This window comes from Lepidothrix coronata, unplaced genomic scaffold, assembly GCF_001604755.1.
Source record: "Lepidothrix coronata isolate B3197 unplaced genomic scaffold, Lepidothrix_coronata-1.0 Scaffold18, whole genome shotgun sequence".
In the NCBI taxonomy this organism is placed as follows: domain Eukaryota; kingdom Metazoa; phylum Chordata; class Aves; order Passeriformes; family Pipridae; genus Lepidothrix; species Lepidothrix coronata.
Window position 1 is genome coordinate 8,202,000 of NW_016690198.1, and position 12,047 is coordinate 8,214,046.

Below are 12,047 nucleotides of genomic sequence, written 5' to 3' on the forward strand. Positions count from 1 at the left end.
TGCATTTAGAAAGGGCTTAATGTGAAACTATGAACAACAAAGGAAAGTAGAAGGAAACCCAAAGGTGACATATGCCCCTCTTAGAGAGCCTGAGATTCCTATGCATAAATTAACATAACTATCATTAACCTGAATTATATATATATAGTGAAAAGGCTAGCATCCCATCTACAGAATACAACCATGAAAATGTAGTGAATGACTATGCAGTGTGACATGTCAGTACCCTCCTGTGTATTGAACTGGAACTTAATTCCAGATGGCAAACAGTAAGAAAGTTTTAAATATGCCTTTGGATTTTATCAGGTTGCAATTCTGGGATTATCTGGAGAAAGATACAATAGAAAAAGAAAAGAGGCTTATAATGGAAGTAGTTATGTGCACACAGAAATAGTTTGCTACAGAATCATTTAATAAAATGTAGAATTGTGCTAAATGTGTTTATTATGATCGTTTTCCCTACTTTTGTTATTGCTGCAATCTGATGGGGAGCTGTGTGACTTCAGATAACATCTAGACAGTGACTTCAAGAGCAATAACTGAAGGTAAGACATTGCAGATATTAGGATAATTAGCACTGCTGCTCTGTGTCAACATATCCTAAAGCATGATAATCTGTCAATGTGAAGGTATTAGAACTAAATATTTTTTAAGCTTATGAACATATTACACAAAAAAGACTTATTTTAAAAAGTTCTTCTTGAGTTTGAAATGGCTAAATGAAGAAATGTAAGTTCTCAGATGAAAGCATTACCAAGAAAAGTCTGAAGATTAATTACATATGCCGAAAATACAACCATAAAAAAGTAGAAGAGATTATGCTGGTGCTAAAGAGAAAATTGTTTCCTTAGAGCAAAGTAAGTACAGATTCTTTTGTGCCAAATGGGAAAAAAAATCTCAGTACTTGTCTTTTGTTACTGTGCTCACTTCCCTGTAATTTTACATACTGAATTTAATGTTGTTAGACCTTGTGCTCTTGTCATAGAGAAGTCTAATTGTGAATTAATGGGCATGCCTGTAAGCATTCTGCAGAATCGTATGTATTGAAATTCACAAATGTGCATTCTCATTACTTTCAGTATTCTAGTTTGTAGGAAACTGTGTCTTACACTCCTACCAAATCCAACCTGCGTATTCTAATATTCTATCCTATATTCAATACTGCTTACAAGTGATGCCAGTGAAGCACTAGTTCTCAAAAATTGCACAGGCAAAATTTCTGTCCTCTGAAGTGGATATAAGTAAAACTGGGAATTTTTACATATAGAGAAAGACTGTAGAGCCAGGACAACAAACTTAGACTGATTTATCCTCCTGACAGCTGCTGTTAATTCATGAGAAGCACTTGTATTCACTGCAGCCATGGAGAGCAGTGGTGTCACCAGGATCAACCCAGTCCCCCTCTGGCCTTGTCACACAGGCAGTCCATCACTTTCTGTGGTAGAGCAGGGAACCTGCTTGAAATTCCAAGCAGTAGAGAAGTACCAGTCCAAAATCTGCTGTTTTGCTTGATCTTTTTTTTCTTCCTTGAAAGATAGTTTCTGGATAGCAGATGAGGGCTAAAACACAGGCTATAGTACAGCTACATCTATTAACTTAGTTTTCCCAGTTAGTAGTGATCCTGATGTATCCTGAAAGAGAAACTCAGAAGTTTGTGACATCTGAGACACCTCAGAAACAAATTTAACAGTCCTTGCTGCATAAATAAGCAAATTGAAATGCTTACCAATATTTGTTAATAGATTTGTTTGAGTAGGAGAGGAAGATACTGAAAATCACCCATCAGTCCCTTTGATTTCAGTAGTAATGTCCTTGCACTATGAAGAAAAAGTGATAGGAGCTTCCAAACATGTGTTGTAGGGACACATTTCAGATGTATCATCTTATTTTCTCTCCCTCTACTGCGTTTCCTTTTGTTTAAAGTTTGGTGGGAGGCTGAAGAGGGAGGATGGGAGGTTGGCTAAGGATACAAGGAGAAACCACATTTTAGGCCAGTACAAATCTTTAATAAAGGAAATTGTTACACAGTTACTGAGACTGGGTTTTTCATTCCAGCCATATGGACTAAATTTTTTGTGTTATCTGAGACTTTGCTGCCCTTCAAATTGTACTTCCCCCCCCCCAAGATTCATACACATCTTTACATTTCCATACTGAAACTAGCAACTAAGGTGTTTCATTTCAGCTCCCTTTTTGTTCCTAAGAAAATAAAGTTTTTCACAAAAGCGACATCCAGTTTTCATTTGAAACTTGTGGCTCTTTCCTCTTGATTTTTTTCTTTTGGTCATTGGACTGTTTCTACCAGGTTGTGCCATCAATTTCAATCTTCACATCATGGTTTATTCTTCTTAAACATGGTTCACAGAGCCATGGCTGGGTCTTCTGGCTGGGTTTTTGTCATTAGTTTATCATCGCTACAGGCTGTCCTGACCATGTGCTTTGATTATAGAAGTGCTTGCTATTTGCCATGTGACTTCTCTAAACATGGTTTCTTGATATCATTTCACTTCAGAAATATATATTTACTTGCTGTGCACCCTGTTCTCTTATGTTATAAAGGGGAATTTTTGTACAATGGATGATTTATGCAATGCTTCACTGTACCTTTTCTCTTGCATTTTCCCCAAGTTTTCTGTTATAGGTAATTGATGTGCTGAAACATATATTTAGCTGTGGTATCTTAGACTTGGCATGAGGAATAAAAGAATTAATATTTATGATACTAAAAGAGCAACTCTGAACAGTGCATTCAAAAATTTAATTTGGCTCCATATGTTTACTAGGGAGTGGTCTACGGCTAGAGAGTTATGATCTGAAAATTTAATTTAGAGATGTTGCTAAGGGTATGTTTAATCTCTGTCTAACTGCAAAGCTGTCTCACATAAAAATTGCTTTGATTTTATTAGGCAGATCATGACAACAGCTGAGGTCAGCAGAGGTAGCAACTGGATGTCTACAGCAAGACAGTGTGATCTAATTCCTTCCCACAGGAACAGTGGAAATACAGTCTGCAGGCCAATCATCTTGATTGGTGCAGGCTTTCTTCCAAGCACAAGTAAAATTTTGAAATACTAGGCGCTAGAGGTAAAGAAGGGAGATTAGAAGACAAATAGTCTTTGCATGAGATCGGGGAATTTTTCTATATGGGTTTTACAATTAAATGTTCCTCTGGACATGTAAAACTAATTTCATCCTGAAATAGGCAGGTAAGTCGATAAAATGTGTTATGCAAACTCTTCCTTTTACTTTACTCCTATTATCCCCCCTTTTAAAGACATTTTGTCTATGGATGAAGTAGCATAATATTCTTTCCCTTATATATAGGAGAGGCTTAAGGCAAAAAAAAATCTGTCCCTGGCACAAAACCACGCTGATTGCTTTCATTAGGAGGCAGGATTACCACAACAGTAGAGCTACACAAAGCAAAGCTCTACAGAGCTGTGTTAGAGGTGCACAGAAGCACTTGTCCTGCCAGTATCAGAGGGTATCGGAGCATATCAGAGCTGGTCTCCACTCATACTTAGTCAGACACAGACTTGGGCTGACGGGGGAAGTCTGGACACGAGAAGGGCTGAGAGCTGCCCAGCATTAGACATAAATGTGGCAGAGAAATGTCTAGTTTGAACCCATAGCCCTTGAAAAAAGGCAGAGGAACTACCCATGGGCATGTGTGAGAGAAAATTTTACTGCTGCCAGTTCAATGCATGATGGGCATGCCCAGCCCTGTTTGGAAGCTGAGTTTCTCAGCTGGCTTGCTGAGAAACAGAGTCTTTGTCACGGTCACAGTATATTAACATATATTTCATCATTAATGTAGCTACACAGCCTCTGCACAAGAGCTGGCTTCAACCTGGCCAGCCTGAATACACGTGGAATAGAAAGTTCTCCACCCACACTTGACTGCTACTAGACCTATTCCTAAACAGCTACATATAACAAGTGGAAGACAAAGAAGACTGAAATGAGGAAAGGGAAGTAGTGAAAATTAGAGTAAATATAAACAGCTTGTAAGACAGAAGTAGTAGTCATAGCTCTCCAGTTTTTTAGTTTCCATTTTTTTTTTTTTGCTACAGATTACTTTAAACATTTTTCTAAAACAATTTGCATACAAACTCTAAATGGCTTGGCTACTACCATCTGGTGACTTCCATGAGAAATACAGCCTGGTTCTTTACAAAGTTACTTGGTGAAAATCCTTTTTTTTGGAAATTAACTATTTCCCATCAGAAACGAGAAGAGTCACTGAGAAATTTCCTTGAGCCTTGGAGATGCATGTGGTCCTCAGACAGTGTCAAACCCACCACTCACAGTGCTGTCAGGCTCAGACTTGGTACTACTGGTAAAAAGAAGTTTTGTACTATGAAATTCGTGCTACCACAAAGTAGTAGGAAAAAAAACCCAGATCTGATCACTGATCATTTGGAAAAAGTTCACTTTCTTTCATCTGCCTCTCTGTAGCTGAATATGTTGACACACAGATAGCAGATCTATACTGGTTTACTACGTCACCTCTTAGACTTGATTTCCTTATGTCACAGAACAATCCAGCAACTAGTCAGTTATTTATATGTTAAGATGTTTCATTACTTGCTAACACACATATATTGTAAACAGAGATATCTCTGAGTATAGTTTAGACTATGTTGTTAATGACAACCCACATTTTCATTTGGGAAGAATGAATATGGGGATTTCAGAAGTCATTTTCTTAATTCCCTAGCTTCTTTCTAGCACTATTTTTCTTGTACTCAGACCTCTGTCATAAGGGCTTTCTCTTTGAAGAAGTTCTTAAAAATGATACAGTTGTAGAGACCATTAGAGTAGGCCTCCTCACTTAAAGCTAAATGGATGTCTTTCAGAGTGATTTGATTTTACTACTATATATACACACCGTGATAGATATCTTACCTGTGTGAGCTGGATTTATGAAGCGGCAGTAACCACTTGTGTTAAATACTATTCTCTGCTTCCAGTGGAATAGCAAAAGAGTCCATACTCAGAAAACCAGCAGACTTATCCTCGCTTGTTGCTCCTTTTGTGTCAGTTATTTCTTCTCCCTGTTTTTCTTCTTGCTAGCAGATGGGAAATCCTTGCACAGCAAGTAGAAGTACTTCCTGAAGTTTTTCCTCCTTCCTTTTTCTCCAGCTGAGAGGAAGTGTTGCTACCAGGTAGACTCTCTACTCATCACCTACTGTGGAACAAGAAATAATCATATGGACATTTATACATCAAACAGCAGGGAAGACTTCTGAAATGGTAGATTAGCGTGTAAGTACCAAATAAGGATATTATTAATTTTTTTACAAGTAATGCTCTTCTTACTGCTTCTGTCTCATTTCTGTCTTGAGGTTGTCTGTACAGAAATCCTTTAAAATAAGTATTTCAGATTCTGAGGCTACACATAAAACTGAAACTTGATAGCCATCATTGCTAACAGTTACCTTCTGGCCAGCACACAATGATAAACATGTGACAGGTAGACCAAAGGACTGCTGAAATCTTGCTCAAAACTACAGAATAGTTTGAGTTGGAAGAGATCCATAAGGATCATTGAGTCCAACTCTGAAATGCCCCTGCAGGGATTGAACCCACAACCATGGCAGTCTCAGCACCATCCTCTAACCTACTGAGCTAAACTCACAGCACTGTACAATCTATTGACATTGAAGACTTTGAGCTGTACCTAAGGAGAAGCTATTTCTTTTCTGTGTTGAGGTTGTTAGATTCAAAGTACTTTGAGGCACTTTCCCCAGTTTTAGAGCTCTGCTTTCCATTTAACACTTTTAACAGATTAGAAAAATGGTGGCTGCCCAGGGAAGCCTGGAGGTAGTTAAAAACCCCATGTTTGGGGATATGACTTAGTGGTGGACTTGGCAGTGTTAGGTGTGTGGTTGGACTCAGTGATATTGTCATTTCCAACCTTAAATGATTCTATAATTTTGTGATTCTATATTTTTATTTTTCTATCTCCATTTTCTTTGTAAATTGGTCAGGCTTCATCACTAAGGTTAATCCAAAAAACTGAATATGTATATGTCTTCCTTTCCTTATAATCTGTGACAGGAAACACTAAATTGTGTTTCCTGCCATCTGGATAAACTGTCAAGTTAAGAACTATTGTACTGCAGTTGTGTTACATGGAGTTGATAAGGAATTCATTGCAAGCACTAACAGTCCCATGGTATTCTGTTTCTTAATATTAAGAAAAGCCATGCCAGTGGCAACTGATGCTTTCATTGTTTTTTAACTCAAAAATGTGGTTGAGTTTTGTTGAATTTTCTTAAAAAAATGCTGGTCTGTGCAATCTACTGAAAAGCAACAAGAAAAGTCTGATTCAACATGATTGAACATCTGCCTGACAGAAGCATTCAGTTACAATTAAAGAGTTCAATTGTTTAAAGTTTAACACAGTTTAAGTGCTTTTCTGAGTGGTACACATTTTAAACTGATGTCACTCAAATACCATGAACATAACAATAGCTCTAGACATCCTTATAATTAGACTTATTGAAACAAAGTACTTAAGTCTACAAATGCCTAGGCTATGCAATTTTCCACACTGTGTTTCTGGTCTTCTTTCTTTCAGTACAATAAAATCAGAATGTCAGTATAAGATTTCCTCAGATTTCTCATGACACCTCTATAATGGTTTTGCTTTGTTATATCCTCTTTCTGACTTTACAGTGTTTAGATGCCATCTACTTATCTTTCTATAAAAAGCTCCAAGGAATTTAATTAACTTATTTAAATGGGCTCATTATCTAGACTGAGAAAGGCCTCCTCATCGTTGCCAAAACCAGGCAATCGCTTACACTTTACCCTCCAAGTTTTCATACAGGGCATCCTACATCTGCAGAAACAAGCAGGGACTTCAGTCAGAATAATTCATTCATGCCACATGCTGCCTTTGCTCAGAATTGCAAATTTTGGCACGGGTGCTTTGTTTTTGTTCTTTAATGTCAATTTTCCCCAGCTCACAAACCTCCAAATCTCAGGATGTCTGAAGGCATCCCTACCTGCATGATATTTAAATAAGAAAAGATGGAAGAAATACAATGCATGACTGATTCATGGAAGATTGCAATATTTTAAAAGTATGTATATATATTCTAGGTTTGCCATGATTATGTACACTTCTTGAGCTGAATAAAATATTCAGCTGAATAAAATTCTCAGTCATTTTTTTGATTTGGAGTGCTACTCAAACTATTACCACATAGTTATGCAACAGCCCTGCAACAACCCCTGTCAAAATGCTATTTATGAATATTAATTATTTTTTAGTAAACAAACAATTGTTTGTTTTCAGACCATTGCTTATTACAGCAACTCTTTTAATTTGCATGCAGTGATCATAGAATAACCTCACAGAATCTAGATCCAGTTACAAAAACGTGCTACCCTTCTCACCTACCCGCATAATTAATTTACTGTCACTTGTTTCCTCTAGAGTGTGTTGGGGATGGCTGGAAACTGCAGAGATGAGCTCCAGAAACATCTGTCTATTTTTACTGTCTCCATTTACTTCAAACGGGTGGGTGTCTAGTCTTCTCTCACAAAACCCTGCTCACTGGAGGCCTCTGCAAGATTATGCGGGTGTGAAATGTGTGCAAGTGGAGAGGCGGCCTGAGATTTCCCAACCCATGGGAGGCACCATAACAACTGGTTCCCGTTTGGGGTGTCCCCAGCCCAACTCCAAAGCTAAGATCTTCTCCTGAGTGCTGTCNCTCTGCTTGGAAAGCTGCAAATGTTACAAGCCTGATAGATGATGAAATTTGATGACTACATCACAGTAAATGAGATCAGGTGTCAGCCTTGATCATAGAATGTGATTGTTGGTGTCAGTTTGTATATTTTTTAAGTACCTTCGCCGTATAAACTTGAAATTTTGCTTTTTCTGAAGTCTTCCTCACTGAAAAGAGAATCAGATGCTAAATCATCTGGAGAGGGAAAGAAGGGATTTTTTTTTTACTACTGTAAATAAACCCCAAAAGGTTACAATTATGTGCAATTATGAAAATTAAGCTGTACATAGTATGTGTAAAAGTAATTAATTAAAGGACTGTATGTTGCTGTACCAAGAAAAGCCGACAAGAATCAATTAGATGACAAGCTGCCTTTCCGTGAAGTGTCTGATACACAATCTCCTATTCTTCTCTTTTCTGATACATCATCTTGGCTCAGGGTGCATTTTTTGAGGGAAGCACACATTGAGTGGGCAATTTTCTCTTGCATTGAATGATGATTTTAAGGGTAATTTGCACACTGTAGAGTTGATTAACATATTTAAAAGAAACAACAAACAGCAACCAACAGAAGTTAATCATGAAATAACAATACAAACCAAGCTTTGGAAATTAAGAAAACAGCTCCATCAGGAAATTAGTCATAGCCATAATCTGAAATGGAAGGAAAAAATTAAACATTGAAAGGGTTCTAAAATGCAGGTGCTTTTTGGTGTAACTTGAAACACCTCCTACAAACTCACAGAAAGCTAAGTATCATAATGCAAATAATAATTTTGGTTTAAAAAAAACCCTGTTACTAAATTATTTTAAATCACCTGAAGGGAACCAGTCTTGAAATAGCCTGATACTAACTGGAAAACTCTTCTGGCCTCTCCAAACTCGCCTGCATCTGATGAGTAGAAGCCACAAGTATTAGAGACAGAAGTCTCCGGGCTTAAAAGTTTCTTTACAGAGTGTACTTAGCTAACAATAATTTATTCAGTTTGACCCAAATTACAGTAATTTGCACGGTTTGGTAGTTCAGTATGTTGGAGCATGGTGTTAATAATGCCAACATGGTGGGCTCTATCCTGGCATGGGCCATTCACTTAAGAGTTGGACTCGATGATTCTTCTGGGTCCCTTCCAGCTCAGAATATTCATTGACTCTGTGATTTAATGCATAGCCAAGATCAAAATGGAGTTTCTGTCCTGTGTTCACTTGGCGATGGCTTAACTTGCTGCTCATTGTTTGCTTTGGCTGCTCTTTGCTTTTATCTCCAGGACACTGTCTCTCTACTTCTGAGAAACATCCCCACATTTTTCTGGCTTCTTCCTGCACCTCCTGCTTTGATTTAGCTCGCTGAAGTAATTGAAGCTGTACCTGCAATTCTATGACAGACTCTTGCTCCTCGTGAATTGCTTGGTTCAGGTGATTGTTCTTTAACTCCAGTTCCTCATTCTGACTCTGAAAATCTTCCATGATGACCTGCAGTTCCTTCTCATCTTCATTCCACTTTCACTCTCAGAAGAACATTCCTCAGTTTCACTTCAGCCATGCAGCTAGTTACTTTCTATTTCAGGTATTTCTTCTCAAAGATGATCAATTTCTTCCTTCTCTGAGGCAACCCATCTCTGCAGAAACTGCTCCATAGCCAGCAGTTCTTCTTGTTCTATTAAAATCTCATCTTCCTGTGCAAGCAGAATACTTATAACTTCCTCATTCTCACTGATCTCTTCTTTGGAGACATCTTCCTTTGAAAGATTAGCAATTTATTGTGAAATCTTTGTTTAACACTCCTGTCTCTTAGCTTCTCTTAGTTTCCTATTAAGAGGAAAACTGTTAAGATTCTTTGCACCTTCCAGAATCTCTCTTCTTTGGACAAGTCTTTCACCCCTGCCTGCAAATCTCTGTGTAAACAGTTCAGCAGGAACTCCTGTCACCTAATTTCTTCTTTGATGCTTTCTTATGTTTCTGGAAGTGCTGGCATTGTTGCCATATTTGACCAGTGAATAGGTTTGGTCACATGCTTTAGAGTCACATTCCCAAAGAATTCTTGAACATGTATAAAAAATACATACCGGACTTTTCTGAAGAGTAAGGCTGAGCACTATAGAAATATTCTGGATGTTAATTTTTGTTTCCAGTTCCTTTGCAACGTCGTATGTATGCATAATCAGCCAAGACATTAGGAGATAGCTAGATGCTGGCAACTCTTTCAGCTGCCTCTGGCACTCCTAAACTTTCTCAGCTTTTGTGCTCTATCCACAGGCATCTTCAAAGTGGGGCATAAGCTCTTTGGTAAGCAAATTTTCATGCAGTTGTCATAGGTACAGTTTTAGCAAGCTGGCTACTGTAGTGGACTTGTATTCTTCCAGTTTAGGAGATTCTTCTGTCTTAAGCTGCTTTTAGCTGAACAACTTTTGATTTTTTTCATGAAACTCTAGATGCCTTCACATTTCATGGCATACTTCTCTATGAAACCTATACATTATGGAAAACTGCTGGCAGGAGGGTACCATTATACACCATGGTCCTGTTTACCACGTCAGATGAATGCCAAACACATATCTATGACTTGGAACATCCACTTAAGATATTTCTGTCTTTTGAATTAACTTTTTCTTTTTCTTCTTCTCTGTCCACTGTTTTACGATATCTGTTGCAGTTAAGTCTTTTGACTTCTTTTCTCTATGTTTATCTTCCTTATGCTTGTCTTCCTTGTGGTTTTCATCTTTGGGTTTCTCTTTTGTTTCAAAATTCTTTTCATTTTTTTTTTCAACAGCTGAGTTTCTGAAAGACATTTATTATCTCGCACTGCTTCAACTTTGAAGGACTTTCAGCATCATCACTGGAACTGTCCAGTGAAATCCTTCTATTTTTTTTTTCTTAAATTTTCCTTTCTTCTTCCCACACTCCTTTTCATCATTAGATACTATATCTGGAGGGTCATGCAAGGTATCATGAGGTGGTAAAGGCTCACTGATACAGTACCATCCAGGGAATTTTGAAGGAATGATTTCTTCAGAACTGGGAGCATGAGCAAGACACCCACTGTGTTCTACTTGACGGTGTTCACTGGGGCTGCCAGTGGGAAGAAGGAAGCACTTGGTCATTCTGGTTCCCTGATACCAAAGTGAAATCTTCTACTACCTGTCAATGACACTGTCAGGGACCTGCTCCCTGGGACAGCAGCTGCGCTTCAGCTTCACATGCAGGGCCTCGCCTCGCTCCCCGTTCTGGCTCCCCGTTCTGCCTCCGTTGTCAGGCTACAAAGATGGCGAAGGGCCCTGAGGGGAAGCTGTACAACGAGTGGCTAAGATCACCTGGTCTATTCAGCCTGGAGAGGAGGAGGCTGGGGAGAGATTTCATTGCAGTCTTCAACATTCTTAGGAAGGGATGTGAAGGGGCAGGCACTGATCTCTTCCCTCTATTGACCGGTGACAGGACCCAAAGGAATGAATGGCATGAAGCTGTGCCAGGGGAGGTTTAGACATTAGGAAAAAGTTTTTCACCCAAAGGGTGGCTGGGCACTGGAACAGACTCCTCAGGGAAGTGGTCACAGCACCAAGCCTGACAGAGTTCAAGAGGCATTTGGATGATACTCTCAAACACATGGTGTGACTCTTGGGGTTGGTCCTATGCAGGGCCAGGAGCTGGACTTTGATGATCCTTGTGGGCCCTTCCAACTCTGTTTCTGTGATTCTGTGACAATTTCTGCCAATCTCACCTCCTTGTTTTCTCTTTGCTTACAAGGCACCTATCCATACTGAGTGTAATAATCCCACTGAAAGCGTGGATCATACTTTCTAAATGTTCTGTAACAGCTTGAAGCCACCATCAGCTGAAAGGAGCTGAAAGGCAATTTACAATAATTTAGTGTAGCATTGCGGAGCAAACCTTCTGTGTGTGCAGCCAGTAGAGACAGGTTCTGGACAGGTCTGACTTCATTCATTTAAAGCATCATATATCTTGCAAAGAAATTTCTGAACACATTAATCATTGTTTCTGGCAGAATTTTTTTCAGATGCATTAAATGTTAGAAATTAACATTTTCCCATCAGCTCTCTAAATTCCCTGCTTCTTCACAAAATACAGATTATGGTTTTACAAAACTATCTATAAAATCAAATTTTTGTTTACACAAATTGTTTGATTGATTTGGACACTCAGTACTCTGAGTTCCCAAAAAGATGCAGGTTCACTTCTTATACCCAGCCTCCAAATGAAATATGGGCTTTGCACAAAACAATCATTTAATTTTTACATTCTGAACACCATAGCATTCTTCCCCCCCCCCTCTTTTTCCCTGTACTATCA

At 38.6% G+C, this 12,047-nt stretch overlaps 1 pseudogene; it reads right to left on the reverse strand.

The window, feature by feature from the left end:
- Positions 1-3,772: 3,772 nt before the first annotated feature.
- LOC108493604 lies at positions 3,773-10,985 on the reverse strand (annotated as a pseudogene).
- Positions 10,986-12,047: the final 1,062 nt, after the last annotated feature.